The 21,617-nt window shown below is 40.8% G+C and overlaps 1 pseudogene; it reads right to left on the bottom strand.

Annotated features, from left to right (window-relative positions):
* Window positions 1-2,924: 2,924 nt before the first annotated feature.
* Window positions 2,925-21,617, bottom strand: part of LOC122800490 — a 36,269-nt pseudogene continuing 17,576 nt past the window's right edge.

The following is a 21,617-nucleotide window of genomic DNA, read 5'->3' as shown; positions in this document are numbered from 1 at the left end:
TCATAAATTACTTTTAAATTCACATAGTAAGGGTATTAATAATCCAAAAATTTGGAAACAGATATTTAATATTATATTAGCATAAAACGTTTGAATTGAAGATAGTAATAATCATTGCTATATTTGGAGAGAAATGTCTAATCAAACTGTTCAATATTGGAAACTTACTAATTATTCCTGTGTTTTCTTATATTTCTAATGTCTTATATAGAAGCATTCTTGTAAATATTGTATATTGTTTGGTGTGATTGTTACAGTGTTAGTTAGTAGTTTGTATTTTATAATTTTGTATGAAAAGTATATAACAATAAAGATTTATTATAGAAAAAAAAGAATGTACTTTAAAAAATCAAAATGGAGTCACTTGAATATCAGCCTTACAGTAATCTGAAGATTAATCCCTGCCTATCCAGCATTGTCTGTCACACCCTAGCAACTCAAACATATCATAAAGTCACAAAAGTAAAAAAAATCACATTCACATTTACTTTTAACACCCCAACCCCAAAAAAACAAAGTAACATTTCTACTGTACTGTATGACACATGTTGATGTTAGGGTATAAAACAAATAACTTTTATCAATAAGCATTAATTATGCAAGCCATTAATCATATATTTTAAAAAGTTATGATACATGGAAAGGACATGAAAGTGCTTTTCCTTTAAGAAAAATCAATATGTGACAAAGCAGTTTTGATTACACGAAATGGGCCAGTAGTATCAAAACCTGCTATAATGAGCATGCTAACAAAAAGTACTTCACCAAGGTGATGTCACACCATACAAGGAGTGCTTTTAACCCTACTTAATACATATCTCACCATACTTTTTAGTTGTTGTTCTGGCTCATTCAAATATGACAACTCTTGTGAAAGCATGAGTCTGTACTCCTAGCAGGTCTGATAAAGAGACCTTGAACATGTTTTACCTTTTTGCATGATTCATACCCGGAGAAAACTGAGATGTGCACAAGACATAGTATGTGGATAAAGATCAATATTTGGCAAGAGTTGAGTGACCACCTGACAAGTATAACCCACTCTGGTCAACAAACAAATCATGAGCATGAAGACTTGCAAAAGCGTAAGGCTGAGCAGCTGAGCAGCTAGCCAAGTGAGTAGAGGTTATGGCAAATAGGTCAGAGTAAAATGTGTGTGTGTGTGTGTGTGTGTGTGTGTGTGTGTGTGTGTGTGTGTGTGTGTGTGTGTATATGTGTGTGTGTGTGTGTGTGTGTGTGTGTGTGTGTGTGTGTGTGTGTGTGTGTGTGTGTGTGTATGTGTGTGTGTGTGTGTGTGTGTATGTGTGTATGTGTGTGTGTGTGTATTAATATACATTTTCTAAAATAAAATAAAACTCCTTTCTGGTTCTGTCACTCTCCTTGTCAGACAGCTGAAAAAAAATGTGAGCTTCTCATTGGCATTTTTCCCAGCTGATTGCCTTCTTACTATGTTTGTGAAGGAACATGACAAAACCACAAAGGGATGCATATTTTAATTTAAAACTAAAAAGGAATAAAGTAAAATAGAAATAAAATAGATTGTTTTAATGCTTTTTACCGAGTCGATCTAAAAAGTAAAAAATAAGGAAGAAGAAGAGTGAAAACTATGTGAAAGAAACAGAGACAAGCTGACTTCAGAAAAGCATTTGAGGTTTTGTTTTGATGATTCCTGGTACCTCTTTTGCTACCTCATTTACACAATCAGCAAAACCAACCTTGAATGCTTTTCTGAAATCAGCCAGTTTGTGTTTCTTTCACAAAGTTTTTATTCTTCTTCCTTTTTTTTTTACTCTTTAGAGTGGCTTAATAAAACAGCATACTATTAACTAACATTTCTAGTTATTATTATAATATTTTAAAACAGTACAAATATTCCTCTTTGTTCATAAGATGCACAAATGATTTAAACATGCTCCTGATTTCCAATGCATTTTTTTAATAGCAGTACAGCTAATATTATCAGGTGCAGATATCTGTCTTTGCAAATACAGGTATTTATGCAAATTTGTATATATCTCTACCTATATATATATATATATATATATATATATATATATATATATATACATATATATATATATATATATATGTATATATATGGATCCCTATCACATGGTCGACAGGCCATATGATCGACTTTCATTTGGTTGACAGTTCATTTGGTCGACAAGCAGTTTTCGCTTCCCACACCCCCCAATGTGGGGGGCTGTGCCCCCCACACTCCCCCTAACTATATATATCAACTCCAGGGTTGCACAACATAGGGGAGGGGGGAAAATCTGCCTGTTGACCAAATGAACTGTCGACCAAATGAAAGTCGATCAAATGGCTTGTCGATCATCTCAGGTAGACCCATTTATATATATATATATATATATATATATATATATATATATATATATATATATATATATACATACATATATGTCATTTTCTGAAATCAGTAATATTTTACAAGTGTCCCTGATCGGCAATTCACATTATAAAAGTTCTTTAAAATCCTGTACAAAATCACAACAAAATAATTCAGCATAGGAAAGGAAATCAGTTGTAAACCCTTGCTTGAAAAATATATATTTTGAGCTGGCTCATGTATTCCTTTAAAAATTGCATAGATTCTTAATTATTGCTAGTGGTTTTATTATTCTTATCAGATAATTAACATGATCTGACTACAACAAGCACCAGCTTATTGATGAAGCTTTAATACTTATGAGTTATAAAACGAATACATAAGATGAAACAGGAATACGCATTCCTGTTTTAAAGGCAGTAAAGACAGTAAGTACATATCACTTGAAGCACTGAAGTATCTGTCTGCTGTAGTACTGTGATGTCTAAGGCATTGTTCTTCCTTTAGAAGAAAGCCAACAAGTTCATATGATTAGTTTTATTCTGTCATGATTAAATATATGTTCCAGTTGTTAATCGTGAAAGATGGCATTCAGTTGGGCACCCATAATTCTTTCATGGTGGGAATGACCATCATAGGACTTGATATTCTCTATGGGGATTTCACAGTGGGGTGCAACGGCAGAGAAGAGTGACTCATAACTCTGATCTTCCACAAGACTGGCTGCAGGAGAATGCATGGTAAAGGCATCATTCTTATCATATTCAGTGGAAGGCTCATGTTTAAAGAAAGTTCCCACTGATAATCAAAGGTGGGCTTAAGAGTCCATCAAAGGAAGGGCTAGTGCAGTCACTAAGAGCACTTTCAAAGAATGGCTCCAATGCTCTTGAGTACGAGTGTGGTTTGATGTGAAATATGTGGGAGCTGTCCATAGTACCATACGGTTGGCTAGGAAGACCAGGAGACTGATAAGAATAGTGATGGATTGGGAAGGAAGTGCTGGCTTGCATATGTGGTGACATATACATGTTCTGCACTAGAAGGAAAGTTATAAGGTTTAAGTAAAGTCAGCTTGCCATAAAGTTGGTGGTAGTTTGGAATAAACCCTTGCAAAGTGTTTGTACAAAAGATTCCAAATCAGGGCTTTTGCCAGATTGCAAAATCTCAGAAAGAGCCCAGATGTAATTTTTTGCAAATCTCAATGTTTCTATTTTTTGATAGCGTTTGAGTCTTACAGTAACATGGCACAACTTTTCACAAATTGTCCAGAGCTACATAAAATCAATGCATTCTGTTTTCAGTGGTGCATTTTGGACGAGCCTTGCTACTGTGCATCCAGGGGATACTATAGTACAATATAATACTGTGTATGTGTTTGTGTGTGTGTGTGTGTGTATGTGTGTGTGTGTGTGTGTGTGTGTGTGTGTGTGTGTGTGTGTGTGTGTGTAAGAAATGATGCAGGGAAATGTAAGAGAGAGTGTGTGTACGTGTTGTAGGAAATGATGCAGGGAGATGCGAGAGAGAGTGTGTGTTTGTGTGTGTGTGTGTGTGTGTGTGTGTGTGTGTGTGTGTGTGTGTGTGTGTGTGTGCGTGCGTGCGTGCGTGCGTGCGTGTGTGTGTGTGTGTGTGTGTGTGTGTGTGTGTGTGTAAAGCCCACTCATAGTACAGAGCATCCCACTCTCTTCCTTTGTTGTTCTGTCAAATCTTTGTGAGTGTGTCCCTTACTGACTCAGCATTTTTTCAGCTATTTTGAGAGAGTGTGACATAACCACACAAAGCCATTTTCAATAAAAAGCATTCTAATAATAGAAATCTGTGCATGTAACTGTCTAAATTATGTACTTATTTATAGATATCAGTAATGGTGACTGGATATATAAAGTTATGAAATAAGAATTGCATTTACAGATTCTTATCTCATTATTGCAGGGAAAAAGATTTTGGCCACCTAACCTGGACCGAAGCACTAAAGGCGGAGGCGTGTCCATATTCATTAAGGATATCCACACATCCAGGCTAGTTGCTCAGCATAATGCATCTGAGATTATCCAAGTGCAACTAACTCTGGGCAAGACAGCAATGCAAATTGTAGCTTGCTACAGATCCCCCACCATGCCCCAGGATTCCCACTCCTCATTTCTTGATACACTGGAAAATATTAGGGTACAACCTAACACCCTAATAATGTGCAATTTCAACTATCCCACCATTAACTGGGAAAACTACTCATGTACCAACTCTTGTGCTCAACGTTTTCTGGAATTCATAAATTCCAATGCCTTGGATCAACTTATCCACACCCCCACCAGGGGCAGCAATATCCTAGATCTGGTCATTACCAACGTGAACAACCGGTGTTCCACACCAGAGGTCAATTCCTCATTGGTCAGATCCAAACACAAGCAAATCAGCCTACACATCCACATACCACCCCCACCCCCCATTAGGGAAACCACTGTAAAAAATTTCTCCAAAGCCAACTTCACGGTCCTTAAGACAGAAGTGGCAAACTTCATGACACCAATGCTGATGGACAATAGAGATATAACTGCAGAATCCTATAAAATTGCACTTTACAAGCACTTACACGAGTGCATGGATTGTGCAATCCCTAAAAGAACCAAGATGCTATCCTCCAAAAAAAGGAAGCCAATCTGGTGGTCCCCTGCTATAAACAAACTCTACAACAGAAGAAAGAAACTGTTGCAAAAAAGAGTAAAATCCCATGATTGGAGGATCTCCATGGTCAGCCTCAGTAAGAAGCTGAGATCCCTCATAAAATCCTCCAAAGCTAGTTACAAAAACAAAATTGCCACTGATTCTAAAAACAACCACAAAGCATTCTATAGCTATGTCAAGAATCTCAATGGCAACACTCATATCTGCTCTGAGTTACAGCACAATGGCACTAAATATACAGAACCAACTGATATTGCCAACATCCTGGCAGATAGGTTCAGTGATAACTTTACCCCTCTCTCACCCCCTAAAGGGCCCATCTCTATACCGGAAGAATGCAAAGTTCCTGTAATCACGGCTGCACTGGTAAAAAACACACTATCTAAAGCCAAGAACACAGCATCCATGGGACTTGACAACATCCCAGGCTGCGTTCTACATGAACTTTACAAGCACTTACACGAGTGCATGGATTGTGCAATCCCTAAAAGAAACAAGATGCTATCCTCCAAAAAAGGAAGCCAATCTGGTGGTCCCCTGCTATAAACAAACTCTACAACAGAAGAAAGAAACTGTTGCAAAAAAGAGTAAAATCCCATGATTGGAGGATCTCCATGGTCAGCCTCAGTAAGAAGCTGAGATCCCTCATAAAATCCTCCAAAGCTAGTTACAAAACAAAATTGCCACTGATTCTAAAACAACCACAAAGCATTCTATAGCTATGTCAAGAATCTCAATGGCAACACTCATATCTGCTCTGAGTTACAGCACAATGGCACTAAATATACAGAACCAACTGATATTGCCAACATCCTGGCAGATAGGTTCAGTGATAACTTTACCCTCTCTCACCCCTAAAGGGCCCATCTCTATACGGAAGAATGCAAAGTTCCTGTAATCACGGCTGCACTGGTAAAAACACACTATCTAAAGCCAAGAACACAGCATCCATGGGACCTGACAACATCCCAGGCTGCGTTCTACATGAACTTTACAAGCACTTACACGAAAGTGCATGGATTGTGCAATCCCTAACAGAACCAAGATGCTATTCCCCCAAAAAAGGATGCCAATCTGGTGGTTCCCTGCCATAAACAAACTCTACAACAGAAGAAAGAAACTGTTGCAAAAAGAGTAAAATTCCATGATTGGAGTAACTCCCTGGTCAGCCTCAGTAAGAAGCTGAGATCCCTCATAAAATCCTCCAAAGCTAGTTACAAAAACAAAATTACTACTGATTCTAAAACAACCACAAAGCATTCTATGGCCATGTCAAGAATCTCAATGGCAAGCACTCAGATCTGCTCTGAGTTACTGCATAATGGCACTAAATATACAGAACCAAGTGATATTGCCAACATCCTGGCAGATAGGTTCAGTGCTAACTTTATCCCCCTCTCACCCCGTAAAGGGCCCATCTCTATACCGGAAGAATGCAAAGTTCCTGTAATCACAGCTGCACTGGTAAAAAACACACTATCTAAAGCCAAGAACACAGCATCCATGGGACCTGACAACATCCCAGGCTGCGTTCTACATGAACTTTACAAGCACTTACACGAGTGCATGGATTGTGCAATCCCTAAAAGAAACAAGATGCTATCCTCCAAAAAAGGAAGCCAATCTGGTGGTCCCCTGCTATAAACAAACTCTACAACAGAAGAAAGAAACTGTTGCAAAAAAGAGTAAAATCCCATGATTGGAGGATCTCCATGGTCAGCCTCAGTAAGAAGCTGAGATCCCTCATAAAATCCTCCAAAGCTAGTTACAAAAACAAAATTGCCACTGATTCTAAAAACAACCACAAAGCATTCTATAGCTATGTCAAGAATCTCAATGGCAACACTCATATCTGCTCTGAGTTACAGCACAATGGCACTAAATATACAGAACCAACTGATATTGCCAACATCCTGGCAGATAGGTTCAGTGATAACTTTACCCCTCTCTCACCCCCTAAAGGGCCCATCTCTATACCGGAAGAATGCAAAGTTCCTGTAATCACGGCTGCACTGGTAAAAAACACACTATCTAAAGCCAAGAACACAGCATCCATGGGACCTGACAACATCCCAGGCTGCGTTCTACATGAACTTTACAAGCACTTACACGAGTGCATGGATTGTGCAATCCCTAAAAGAAACAAGATGCTATCCTCCAAAAAAGGAAGCCAATCTGGTGGTCCCCTGCTATAAACAAACTCTACAACAGAAGAAAGAAACTGTTGCAAAAAAGAGTAAAATCCCATGATTGGAGGATCTCCATGGTCAGCCTCAGTAAGAAGCTGAGATCCCTCATAAAATCCTCCAAAGCTAGTTACAAAAACAAAATTGCCACTGATTCTAAAAACAACCACAAAGCATTCTATAGCTATGTCAAGAATCTCAATGGCAACACTCATATCTGCTCTGAGTTACAGCACAATGGCACTAAATATACAGAACCAACTGATATTGCCAACATCCTGGCAGATAGGTTCAGTGATAATCTCTCACCCCCTAAAGGGCCCATCTCTATACCGGAAGAATGCAAAGTTCCTGTAATCACGGCTGCACTGGTAAAAAACACACTATCTAAAGCCAAGAACACAGCATCCATGGGACCTGACAACATCCCAGGCTGCGTTCTACATGAACTTTACAAGCACTTACACGAGTGCATGGATTGTGCAATCCCTAAAAGAAACAAGATGCTATCCTCCAAAAAAGGAAGCCAATCTGGTGGTCCCCTGCTATAAACAAACTCTACAACAGAAGAAAGAAACTGTTGCAAAAAAGAGTAAAATCCCATGATTGGAGGATCTCCATGGTCAGCCTCAGTAAGAAGCTGAGATCCCTCATAAAATCCTCCAAAGCTAGTTACAAAAACAAAATTGCCACTGATTCTAAAAACAACCACAAAGCATTCTATAGCTATGTCAAGAATCTCAATGGCAACACTCATATCTGCTCTGAGTTACAGCACAATGGCACTAAATATACAGAACCAACTGATATTGCCAACATCCTGGCAGATAGGTTCAGTGATAACTTTACCCCTCTCTCACCCCCTAAAGGGCCCATCTCTATACCGGAAGAATGCAAAGTTCCTGTAATCACGGCTGCACTGGTAAAAAACACACTATCTAAAGCCAAGAACACAGCATCCATGGGACCTGACAACATCCCAGGCTGCGTTCTACATGAACTTTACAAGCACTTACGAGTGCATGGATTGTGCAATCCCTAAAGAAACAAGATGCTATCCTCCAAAAAGAAGCCAATCTGGTGGTCCCCTGCTATTAACCAACTCTACATCAGTAGAAAGTAACTGTTGCAACAAAGAGTAATAATCCACGATTGGTGGATCTCCATGGTCAGCCTCAGTAAGAAGCTGAGATCCCTCATAAAATCCTCCAAAGCTAGTTACAAAAACAAAATTACTACTGATTCTAAAACAACCACAAAGCATTCTATGGCCATGTCAAGAATCTCAATGGCAACACTCATATCTGCTCTGAGTTACAGCACAATGGCACTAAATATACAGAACCAACTGATATTGCCAACATCCTGGCAGATAGGTTCAGTGATAACTTTACCCCTCTCTCACCCCCTAAAGGGCCCATCTCTATACCGGAAGAATGCAAAGTTCCTGTAATCACGGCTGCACTGGTAAAAAACACACTATCTAAAGCCAAGAACACAGCATCCATGGGACCTGACAACATCCCAGGCTGCGTTCTACATGAACTACAGAACGAACTGGCACCTCACCTAAGTACCATGTTTAATCATAGCCTCACCTCAGGCTTTGTGCCCACTGAATGGCGCACAGCAACGGTTATCCCACTCCACAAAGGGGAGCCACCATGGACCCTGGGAACTACTGCCCCATTAACCTGATGAGCCTGGTCTGCAAGGCTATGGAGCGTATCATCATGGAACTTATAAACAATGACATTGGTAATCTCCAAACTCTGGACCATACCCAGATCAGGTTTGTAAAAGGCAGATCATGTCTCCTAAATCTGATAGACTTGTTTGAAGAGGTCACCAAAGTCGTAGATGAGGGTAAGGTGGTTTACACAGCCTATCTAGATCTCGCCAAGGCTTTCAACACCATCCCCCACTCTGGAATTATAGACAAACTCAATAAACTAGGTATAAATCCCTATGTCACAAGATGGGTTGCCAACTGGCTCACTGACAGAACCCACACTATGAAAGTAGCAGACTCTACATCCATCTTCAGACCAGTGGCAAGTGGAGTACCACAGGCTTCAGTCCTAGGTCCTCTCCTGTTTGGTATCTACTTCTTTGAAGTACTGGCTAACACTGAAGGTCTTTGGCTAACAAAGTTCGCAGATGACTGCAAACTAGGAGCCATAATCAAAACTCCTAACGATGTGGACAGCCTACAAAAAGGCCTTACTGAGACAGATGCCTGGTGTCAAAGCCATAGCCTCAAGCTCAATGCCAAAAAGTGCATTGTCATCCATTCTGGTAAAAACTCTGTACCCATGAACTACCACATAGGTGGTAGTCTACTTAACACCGAAAGTGTGATAAGAGACCTTGGGACACAGGTGGACAGTAGTCTCTCCTTTGATAATCACATCACCACAGTAGTCAGGAAATCCTTCTACGTGACGCACCTCATCACAAAAGGTTTCTCATCCAGGAAAAAAGAGGTAATTGTTCCCCTCTACTCATCACTCATCAGACCCATTATAGAGTACAACACCCCTTTTGGTATGTACCTCACAAGACATCTACAACAACTGGAAAGGCCACAGAAATACCTCACAAAGAGGATTACTGGCCTCAAACAGATGCCCTACGCAGACCGTCTCAAATAACTCCAGCTTTACTCTGTCGCATATCGCCTACTCAGAGACAAACTCTGCCTAACATACAAAGCTATGTCAAACCCAGAGCTGTTGGACATGCTCCACATAAAGAAATCCCAATCCCTCTGAGCTACATGCTCTAGGGACCTAAACCTTGTCACCACAATAAACAGAACATGCTGGAGAGATAGATTCCTGTCCCAGAGACTTCCCATACTCTGGAACAAACTACCTATCTATAACAAACAAAGCTCTTCATTAGCACTCTTCAAGAAAAATCTTGATGATTGGATGGGAGATAGGAAATTCACCCCGGGGATCACTTCTGGGGCTCTGCTTGATAGGGGCACAGGAAAATAATTTTCTTGGGTGGCAAAAGCCAGGGTAAAATCCGTTTGGCTAGACTTATATAGGCTCTAGGGCCAATAGCCTAGTCCCTACCTATGAACCTATAAGATGTAATAGATAACAATACATGAAGCCAGTTTTGTGTAGGCCACACAAATATAACTAAAACAGTTGCTTAAGACAGCTGTTTGTTCAGAAGTGTTTTTAGCTGCATATGCAACATGGCTGAAATCTCACTTACCACACACAGCTTAGACTGCAGGTTAGAGGAAGGGGTTTGGAGTGACTGTGGTAAGTGAATGACCAGCACAACATTTTCTGGAATGTACTGTTTTACTTCAGTATTATTTAATAAATCAGACAAAGTTCTGCAGAAAAGGGAATGTACACTTCCACGAATTGATACATTTCAGCATTTGTACTTTAGCTATACAGTAGAAAGTATCATATGCATTTTGAAAATAACATTCAAGACACCATTCATATTTTAATATTATCCTCTTGAATGAAAGGGAATGTTAGCACAGTATTCTACTAATTCATACAAGTATTCATATGTGAGTGAAAAAATAAAAGTTTGAACAGTATTACAGACATATTTATATTTATACGGAGAAGAAATTCAAATACAAGTAAACAAGTTTGGCCTTCCCTCTTTTAATCATAGCTGAGGAAGAAATTGGATACAACAGCCAGCAGCAAAAGAGAAGATTAAAGTGACTGGTTGAATCTGATTAAAGAGACTGGTTGAATCTGATTAAAGTGACTGGTTGAATCTGATTAAAGTGACTGGTTGAATCTTCTGGAAAGTATAACGAGTGTTCAAGAGAATATTTTTTCTTACTATGTCATACTATGTATAAGAAATCATTGCACTACTTTAACAGTAATAGGAAAAGTGAAAATGTTTTTTAGAATTTCTGTATTACTCCTAAGGAAAATATTGTTATAGCTTCGCAGGTTAAAGAAATGCAACTGAAGACTTAACAGATCAAGAAAATGTTTAGCAACCTGACTTTTGAATTGATTAAGTACAATAACTAGTGAATTTTTTTCTTTTGGGTAATATATTTTCTATATTGAGAGCACATAATTTGAGAGAAACACACACCCCTTAAAAAGTCACAAGGCCCTGCCATTTCAGTTCATCACAAGTATGTATAAGCCCTAATCTTATCATTCTTACCAAGTACATAAGCACATCCCAAATCACTACCCCCACCATATCCATAAGCAATTCCCATCCACAAGTTTCAGTTCAATAAAGATTTTACTGCAGTATTTCAGTGCTGTATTAAACTGCATGCAAACAGTGTTGTGTGCATTTATTGTGCTTTTCATTTTTGTCTCTCCCCACCCTTTTTTTCTCTTTTTTTTTTTCTTATTTTGCCTATTTATTCCTTTCTCCTTTTCTTTTGTTTTTTGTTTTGCTTCCCTCCCATTTATTTTCTTTGTCTTTTTTCCAGGTTCAAATCCCTCAGGCACAGACCAGACACATACCTCCCAGGGTAGGGAATGCACACCCTCTGCCCATCCGGGGACATCCTCAAGGGGTCAGAACAGAGCTTGGCGAGTCGCACAGAAAGTATTGAGGATGTTCTGGTACAGGCAGTGGTTAGGAGAATTCAGCCAGTTGAAGTCTCTCTTCAGTATGTAGAAGACACACTCTACCAGTTGGTGCTGACTACAGTACCAGCGCAGGCCCCTACCCCCTCAACATCAGCGTCTTGCACTACAACACCATCTGGCAATAGATGTGTTTGAGGCTCTATTGACTGAGATCCGACTATCACTTCTTCAGCCCTTCTTCCCTTACCCTTTCTCCTTCACCCTCTTCCCTATTTTCCAACCACACTATAATCTTATAAAAAACAAAAACTGAAAAAATATGGGGTCTATCTCCCGAAAAAAACATAGTGGCATTCTCTCCCACCTTCTCTTGCATAAGCCCTCTTGATGTTTCTCCTTTGTGTTCCCCTCTTTATCTAGTCTCCCCTTTTTCAATCTTTCATATCACCCTTTTTCTAAGTCTTTAATAAAACCATCAGGGTGTCCATAAAAAGGATACCCTCTATAAGAAATTATAAACTCCTTTCCTTTTTGAAACCATCAGTCTTAGCTGCTACGCAGCCCACAGCTTTCCTAAAATGCTTTGAGCATGATTGCACTTAGCCACACTTGTCTGTGATATGCAAAAAAACCCAAAAGTAACAAATTATGATTTTGCGAAGTAATTTGCAAGTTTGTAATGCCGAACTACATACAACTTAGTCTTTTGCAAAAAGTGGACATGCTTCTCCTTATTCATTGCAAATACCTTTCATTGACCTTATTTTCATATCTGTGCTGCACCGCTATTCGTACATAACAGTAACACATTTGCAATGTCCCAGACTATGAATAACAGCCTAGGTTTTAAGATATGGCAATGCAAATAATGTCATTTAATTTTATATTTAGTCAAATCATGACAGTATCCCTATATTTGTTACCTATTATAATTTCCAATGCATGTTTCAGTGAGAATCTGTCCATAGCACCAAAGCAGACAAGATGCCAATATTAAAAGTCAAGCTATCTGTTTTTGATTGAAGTATGAAACCATAAAAACAATAGCATCTATAAGCACCTCAGAAGTCTAGCTGCAAGTCCATTGCAAACTTCAGCAATCTTTCCTCCTATTTGTCTTTACATTCTTCTAAACACCAATGCTGTTACTGCCTTTCTTAGTCTTAAAATTCTCTGTTAAGTTTGACATAACTACCAATGAAAGCAGATAATTCAGCTATCTGCCCCTTCTGCACATTGCCCAACTTTTAGTCAAGGCACTCAGAAGTAAATGCAGTAATTTAGTACTCAACGTATATGTTTTTTTTTTTTTTTTTTTATTCTTGTTAAGCTGGAAGATCTCATTAAACCTAAATGTGTTTTGCACAGATGAGCGTGAGCATCTTTCATACTGGCTACAGGACCATGTGTCCACGACAGTGAGGAAACAATATTGACAGAGTTTTGATGATATTGTTTATCAGGGTAGGTAAGACACTTGTGCTCATATATATGGAGATAGGTGAGTTTCAGGTCACATTTCTGTGCAGCAACACTTTTCTGACTTATTGGAGGCCCTAGATCTAAAACAGGTGCTATCAGACTCTTGCTTGTCACTAATTTGTCACTGGATTGGATTGCTGGTATGAGAACTAGGTGCTTTGGAGATAACTGTTTTTATCCAGAGAGGAATCTGGGAGTCACTGTTGACTGCAGATGAGTTCTTGTCATTTGAGCAGATTACCAAATGTTATAGCACCCGCGGTGGTGGTGCTGCGGTAGCGTTGTCGCCTCACAGTAAGACGCTGTCCGGTTCGATTCTCAGCTAGAGCGTCTTCTGTGTGGAGACATGCATGAATGGGCGTACCTTCGTTGAAGGTTGTGCATCAAGCGTGGCAAGCCGGTATGTAAAAATCAACTGCCAATCATTAGTGGACCGGAGTTCCACTGTGGTAACCCCTAACTGGGAAAAGCCGAAAGACACAAGACAAGACCAAATGTTATAGCAAAGAGATGAAAAACAACTCATGATGGCAACTGGCTATTGATTGGCTGGAATTAGAGGGTGCTCATATTAAGGAAGAAGATAATTGGATGGTGGTTGTGTCACCATCAGGTTATAGTTTCTTTAAAGTTGAACTATTCTGATGTTACATGCTTCCTTTTTTTTTTTTTAAGTAAATGGTAAACCTCATTAGGTGAATGTGCTTTTGTTCATAGGCAACCTAGGAACAGTGTTGAGTTAAGCAATTTCTCTGTGGTACAATGTAGGCAATAGAGACTGATAGTATCAAACCCAAGACTACAGTGTGAAGACATTTAGGAGGTGTGAAATTTGCCAGCTGATTACTTTTTTCTGTAGCACTTTGAGAACAACAGTCAAACCCCGCAGGTCAGTCTATTGCATTGTGCTTGCCATACAAAGGACATCCTGAATTACCCATAACAATTATTATTTCTGGCATTTGTTGCATTCTAAAGATAAAAAAGGTATTATAAACTATTACACATTCATAGCAAGTCAGTGCAGAGCAGTTCACAGAATTTGGTATTGCTGGAGAAAGACATACACTGATCTAATTAATTGATAGGCTAAAAAAAGATGTGCTTTACTTTTATCTCTTATGCAGCTCCAAAACACTGAGGAAGGATTCACTTTTTTTTCCAACAATTTGACACATTAAGAATCTGGCTTCAAGGTTACAACCACATTGTCATTTGCATTCTGCAATGGAGAGCTTGTGCAGTAGTTTGGTGAATACAGAAAGGGTAGAAGGTAGTTATGTAGTTATTATAGTTTGTGGAGATAATGCACATTTATTCCATGTTTACAGGTTCATAGTTTAATAAGTGTATACTAGGCTAATGACTACAAAAGCCTTTTTAAGCATAGACATGCATCCCAAATGTCTGACAAGTTCTGTTACTCTTGCTAAGTGTAAGGAGGGGTTTGGGAGATGAAACTTTTACAAGCAGGGCCCTGGGAGATGAACCATTTACAGGCTGCTTGTGTCCATTGGAGACATTGGTGCCAAACCAGGGATGAATTTCCTGTTGCCATCCAATTGTACTAGTTACACCTGAGTTGGATCAGGGAGGATCTTTGCTTTACATGGAAGGGGACCTTGTTCCAGAGATTGGGTCGTCTCTGGGATACATACCTGTGTCTCCAGCAGGTCCTATTTATATCACAGGCAAGGTTTAAGTCTTTAAAACAGTTAATTTGGATGCTGTTTGTTTTGCAGATATGCAGGAGGTCCATCAGAGTGGGGTCTGACAATGCTTTTATACGAAGCATAGATCTCCCTTCAGCAGCCTGGAGACAGAATACAGGGATAGGGTCTTAAAGAAGTCTGCATATGACATGTTACTTGCTCCCTAAACACTTTTATTGAGGAATACCTGTGAACATTCTAATTGTTGGATATGCCTGGTTAGGCACATACCAAAGGGGGCATTGTACTCAATGAAAGGTCTGAAGAATGACAAATACAGTGGAATAATGACTTCCTTGGACTTAGATGCCATACCTTTGTTTATAAGTTGCAAAGCAGAGAATGGTTTACTCACCACTGTAGACACATAATGGTCAAAGGCTAGAAACACAAGCAACCTCCACCCCGCAACACAACCCAAATGACACATAGCCCACAAACTCAGTGTGCCACTCAACCACAGCCCATAAGGCATAACAACGTACCCAACACTCTAGTCATAGGTGACTCTATAGTCAGGCACACTGATGTTCCACTCACCAGGCTAAACAAGGAGAAAGTTACTGTCAGCTGCCTGTCAGGTGCCAGGATCTGCCACATAACACTTGCACTCAGGTCACTCCACAACAAGTACAAATATGACACTGTCATTGTCCATGTTGGTGTGAATGACCTGAGACGTACCTCCTTGGACTACATGAAAAGGGACATGGAGAAGCTGTCCGATCTTGTAGCCCAGGCAGGTATGACCCTAGCACTGAGTAGCATCCTGCCATCCTTTAGAATGATACCACAGTACAAGGACAAAATGATTGACTTCAACAATTGGCTAAGCTTCTGGTGTCATTCTAAGGGGGTCCAGTATCTGTCTGCCTGTGATGACATGATCGACAAGCCACGATGCTTTGCCAGAGATGGACTGCACCTGTCGTCCCTGGGATTCTGGATACTGGCTAAGGCTCTAGCCACCCCTATAGTGCCTTTTTTAGGCAAGGTTTAAATGACAAATTCACCACCCTAACAGGTACAGGCAAGAAGAATGTGAGGGTATTGCTACTCAATGCTAGAAGTCTAAACCTCAAAATGCACTCTCTCGAGGCACTCCTTAAAATGGAGAACATCGACATCTGTGCAGTGACAGAGACCTGGTTCAAGGCTCCAGAGAGTACCCCTGCATTACCAGGCTATAATTCATACCACACCTTTCGGCCACCTAACCTGGACCAAAACACTAAAGGCGGAGGCGTGTCCATATTCATTAAGGATATCTACACCTCCAGGCTAGTTGCTCAGCATAATGCATATGAAATTATCTAAGTGCCACTAAGTCTGGGCAAAACCGCAGTCCAAACTGTAGCTTGCTACAGATCCCCCACCATGCCCCAGGATTCTCACTCCTCATTTCTTAATACACTGGAAAATTAAGTACAACCTAACTCCCTAATAATGGGTGATTTCAACTACCCTACCATTAACCGGGAAAACTACTCATGTACCAACTCTTGTGCTCAACGTTTTCTGGAATTCATAAATTCCAATGCATGGATCAACTTATCCACACCCCCACCAAGGGCAGCAATATCCTAGACCTGGTTAATACCAACATGGGCAACCGGTGCTCCACACCAGAGGTCAATTCCTCGTTGGTCGGATCTAACCCACAAGCTAATTACCCTAGACATCCACATCCCTCCCCCACCCCCCATTAGGGAAACCACAGTAAAAAATGTCTCCAGAGCCAACTTCACACTTCTTAAGACAGAAGTGTCAAACTTCACGACACCCATGCTGACAGACAATAGAGGTATGACTGCTGAATCCTACACAAATGCACTTTATAAGCATTTACACGAGTGCATGGATCGTGCAATCCCTAACAGAACCAAGATGCTATCCTCCAAAAAAAGGAAGCCAATCTGGTGGTCCCCTGCCATAAACAAACTCTACAACAGAAGAAAGAAACTGTTGCAAAAAAGAGTAAAATCCCATGATTGGAGAAACTCCCTGATCAGCCTCAGTAAGAAGCTGAGATCCCTCATAAAATACTCCAAAGCTAGTTATGAAAACAAAATCACCACTGACTCTAAAGACAACCACAAAGCATTCTATAGCCATGTCAAGAATCTCAATGGCAACACTCAGATCTGCTCTGAGTTACAGCACAATGGCACTAAATATACAGAACCAACTGATATTGCCAACATCCTGCAGATAGGTTCAGTGCTAACTTTACCCCTATGTCATCCCCTAAAGGGCCCATCTCTATACCAGAAGAATGCAAAGTTCCTGTAATCACGGCTGCACAGGTAAAAAAACACACTATCCAAAGCCAAGAACACAGCATCCATGGAACCTGACAACATCCCAGGCTGTATTCTACATGAACTACAGAACGAACTGGCACCCCACCTAAGTACCATGTTCAGTCATAGCCTCACCTCAGGCTATGTGCCCACTGAATGGGCACAGCAACAGCTATCCCCTCCACAAAGGGGGAGCCACCACAGATCCCGGAAACTACCGCCCCATTAGCATATCGAGCCTGGTCTGCACCGCTATGGAGCGTATCATCATGGAACTTATAAACAATGACATTGGTAAACTCCAAACTCAAGACCCCACCCAGTTCGGGTTTTTAAAAGGCAGATCATGTCTCCTAAACCTGATAGACTTGTTTGAAGCAGTCACCAAAGCCGTAGATGAGGGTAAGGTGGTTCACACAACCTATCTAGATCTCGCCAAGGCTTTCAACACCATCCCCCACTCAGGAATTATAGATAAACTCACTAAACTAGGTATAAATCCCTATGTCACAAGATGGGTTGCCAACTGGCTCACTGACAGAACCCACACTGTGAAAGTAGCAGACTCCAAATCCAACTTCAGGCCAGTGACAAGTGAAGTACCACAGGGTTCAGTCCTGGGTCCTCTCCTGTTTGGTATCTACTTCTCTAAAGTACAGGCCAACACTGAAGGTCTTTGGCTAATGAAGTTCGCAGATGACTGCAAACTAGGAGCCATAATCAAAACTCCAAAAGATGTGGACATCATACAAAAGGGCCTCGCTTAGACAGATGCCTGATATCAAAGCCATGGCCTCAAGCTCAATGCCAAAAAGTGCATTGTCATCACTTTTGGTAAAAACTCAGTACCCATGAACTACCACATAGGTGGTAGTCTACTTAACACCGAAAGTGTGATAAGAGACTTTGGGACACAGGTGGACAGTAATCTCTCTTTTGATAATCACATTGCAACAGTAGTCAGAAAATCCTTCTATGTGGCACACCTCATCACAAAAGGTTTCTCATCCAGGGAAAAAGAGGCCATTGTTCCCCTCTACTCATCACTCATTAGACCCATTATAGAGTACAATGCTCCTTTTGGTATGTACCTCACAAGACATCTACAAAAACTGAAAAGGCCACAGAAATACCTCACAAAGAGGATTACTGGCCTCAAAGAGATGCCCTATGCAGACCGTCTCAAAAAACTGCAGCTTTACTCTGTTGCATATCACCTACTCAGAGGGGATCTCTGCCTAACACACAAAGCTATGTCAAACCCAGAGCTTTTAGACATGCTCCACTTAAAGAAATCCCAATCCCTACGAGCTACATGCTCTAGGGACCTAAACCTCATCACCACAATAAACAGAACATGCTGGAGGGATAGATTCCTGTCCCAGAGACTTCCCATACTCTGGAACAAACTACCTGTCTATATCAAACAAAGCTCCTCATTAGCACTCTTCAAGAAAAATCTTGATTACTGGATGGGAGATAGGAAATTCACCCCGGGGATCACTTCTGTGGCTCTGCTCGACAGTGGCACAGGAAAATAATTTTCTTAGGTGGCGAAAGCCTGGGTACATTTGGCTAAGCTTATATAGGACCTAGGGCCAATAGCCTAGTACCTACCTATGAACCTATGAACCTATGAAATCCTTGACTACTGGGTCAACTCTAAGTGGTGTATTGTCAATATGATAGCTACCAGGGATGGATGACTTCCCAAAGAATACTATTATGCATTTCTTGGCATTTAGATTTAGTCCATGGCTTTGACACCAGTTGTTTGTTTGTTTGTGTCAGCCCTTCCTGGATAACATTTGTGTTGGTGGGGTATTCAATGACAGCTCCTAATTTGAAATTATCTGCAAATTTAATCAGCTGGAGGCCACTGACATTGACCTTTACTTCAAAGAAGCAATTGCCAAAAAGGAGTGGTCCCAAGACCAATCTCTGTAGTAGCTGGTCTAAATGTGTGGAAGGCATTGTAACCTGGCACTGTCAGTGTGCTCTCTGCAGCTTTGAACCATATTTCAGTGATGGCACGGATGTCAGCATTCTCTCGGATGAAGAGAGCTTCTAGGGAGTGTTTTCTTTCTTTTTTTTTTTTTTAGACCTGCTAGCATTGAGTAGAAGCACCATTAGATTTTCTTAATATTGACTTGTTATGTTGGAAGTACTTTCAGTCTGGCTTTGTTTAAAATGGTGCTATGGATGTTTTAGTTAATATTTGAAAACCTAGAGGGGAGAGGTGCAGATCATCCCTGGCAAAGCAGTGTGAGCTTAAGGCTTAAGTACAACTGCATTGACTTAGTCATACCCAACAGAACTAAAACCTGCTCCTCAAGGAAACAGAAACCCTGTCTGGTAGACATCCTCTATCAACAGGCTTTATAACAAAAGGAAGAAACTGTTGTCCAGTGGTAAAAAGGAACAAATTCCAAATCAGAAAATCTCTCTCCTCTACCTCAACAAGCAAATTAGATCACTAGTGAAAAACTCCAAAGCCAATTATGAATTGAAACTAGCTTCTGAAAAAAGGGAAACCACAAGTCCTTCTTCAGTTACAGTAGGAACTTCCATGATATAGCCCAGGTTTATTCCAAATTAGTATTTAATGGTACCACTTACACTGATCATGCTGACTTAGCCAACCTATTAGCTGATAGGTTCAGCACAAACTTCACCCCCTTATCACCCCCCAAAGGCCCAGTCAGCATCCCCGATACTTGTCCTACACCTCACATCTCCATAGATCAAGTGTTAAAGGCCCTATCCAAGGCAAAGAACACAGCTTTCATGGGACCTGATAATATCCCAGTCTGTATTCTACACCATCTCCAACAAGAACTAGCTTCACCACTGAGCAGCCAATTCAACCACAGCCTAATTACAGGCTTCATTCCAGCAGAGTGGAGAACTGCCACTGTCTTCCCCTTGCACAAAGGTGGTGCCACTACTGACCCAGGAAACTATTGCCCCATTAGCTTGACAAGTCCGATCTGTAAAGCCATGGAGTGTATTATTATGGATCTCATAAACAAGAATATAGGCAATCTCCAAACACTCAACCCCACCTAATTCGGATTTGTCAGGGGCAGATCATGCCTATTGAACCTAGCTGACTTCTTTGAGACTGTCACAAAGGCTCTGGATGAGGGGAAAGTCATTACATACAGCTTACCTTGACCTGGCCAAGGCCTTTGACACAATCCCTAACTTGGGTATAATTGAAAAGCTAACACAACTTGGTGTTAATCCCTGTCTCATCAGATGGGTGGCCAGCTGGCTCACAGATAGAATCCAAAAGGTCAAAATATCTGCCACCACCTCCGACAGCAGACCTGTTACTAGTGGTGTTCCCCAGGGATCTGCCCTGGGACACCTACTGTTTGGCATCTACTTCTAAGAGGTCCAGACAAAGACCAAGAGCCTGTGGCTGACCAAGTTTGTGGATGACTGTAAGTTGGGTGCTGTAAATGACTCTGCAAATGACATTAACATACTGCAAGAGGGTCTCACAGCTACAAATAACTGGTGCCAAACTCATGGTCTTAAGTTAAATGCAAAAAAAAAAATGTATTATCGTACAATTCAGCAAAAACATGCCCCCTACTGATTACCACATCAATGACAACCCCCTAAACACACATCCCATGGTGAGAGACCTGTGTACTCAGGTTGACAACAATTCACATTCGACCATCATGTTGCAGTAGTGGTCAGAAAAGCCTTTGACTTCATTCATCTCATAAGTAAAGGGATTGCATCCAGAAAAAAGGAGGTTATTACCTCTCTGTACTCCTCCCTTATTAGCCCAATAACTGAGTATAATGCGTAGTTTGGTATGTACCTCTCCAAACAACTGCACCAACTGGAAAGGCCATAGAAATACCTCACAAAGAGAATCCATGGCCTCCAACACCTGTATTACGTGGACAGGCTCAAATCACTATCACTTTACTTGGTGTCATACAGATTGCTCAGAGGTGATCTGTGCCTCTCCTACAAGGCAATATCCGACCCTGCCCTACTAGAGATGTTCCATATCCATACGCCTAACTCCTCATGCATTACCCTCTTGAGAGGCCTAAATCTAATATGCAACATCAGCAAAACCTGCTGTAGAGACAGGTTTGTCTCCCAGAGGCTGCCCAATCTCTGGAATAGACTTCCCATACATGTCAAACAGAGTACCCCGCTGATCCTCTTCAAGTGCAGACTTGATGAGTGGATGGAAAACCACAAATTTGTCCTAGGGGTTCCACCTTTGTCCTTCATTGACAGGGGTGACAGGTGCTGACTGAGGTTTCAGGGATTGTAAAAGCCCCAGGGCCATTAGCTTAGTAACT

The sequence above is a fragment of the Protopterus annectens genome, chromosome 4.part0 (genome assembly GCF_019279795.1).
Source record: "Protopterus annectens isolate FY-2018-M chromosome 4.part0, PAN1.0, whole genome shotgun sequence".
In the NCBI taxonomy this organism is placed as follows: Eukaryota; Metazoa; Chordata; order Ceratodontiformes; family Protopteridae; genus Protopterus; species Protopterus annectens.
The sequence above is the reverse complement of the archived record's forward strand: the minus strand, read 5'-3'. Positions and strand labels throughout refer to the sequence as shown.